Source organism: Trypanosoma theileri, assembly GCF_002087225.1.
Source record: "Trypanosoma theileri isolate Edinburgh chromosome Unknown TM35_Tth_24_V1, whole genome shotgun sequence".
NCBI lineage: Eukaryota > Euglenozoa > Kinetoplastea > Trypanosomatida > Trypanosomatidae > Trypanosoma > Trypanosoma theileri.
The window spans coordinates 104,221-104,620 of record NW_021639866.1 but is presented as its reverse complement, the minus strand read 5'-3'; positions in this window follow the sequence as shown (position 1 = coordinate 104,620).

Here is a 400-nt window from a genome sequence, read left to right as displayed (position 1 = left end):
TACCTTGTTTTAGTATGTCTGAAATTATAATCCTACGATTTTTTATTTTTATTGAAAAATGCGGTAGTCGCAGAAATCCAGAATTATTGTGCACGGTGTTGCACACGGGAAAAAGTAGAAGGGAAGGTTTTTTTTTTATAAAATAAATATTATTTTATCGGATCTACGTTTTCCTCTGGACACCTCTCTGTGTGGTTTATATTATGTTTTCTGCGTGTAACATGTTTATCATTTATCCCTTTTCTCTGTGTTAGTGATAAGTTCCAGATATTAAGGCTCAAGCAATGACTGGTGGTGTTCACGTGAGAACAGCTGCTGCTGTCCGCACCGCCGTGTTGTGGGTGTCGCTCTGTATGCTTCTGCAGCACCTGGGCCACCACCCGCAGTTCACGGCAGAGGC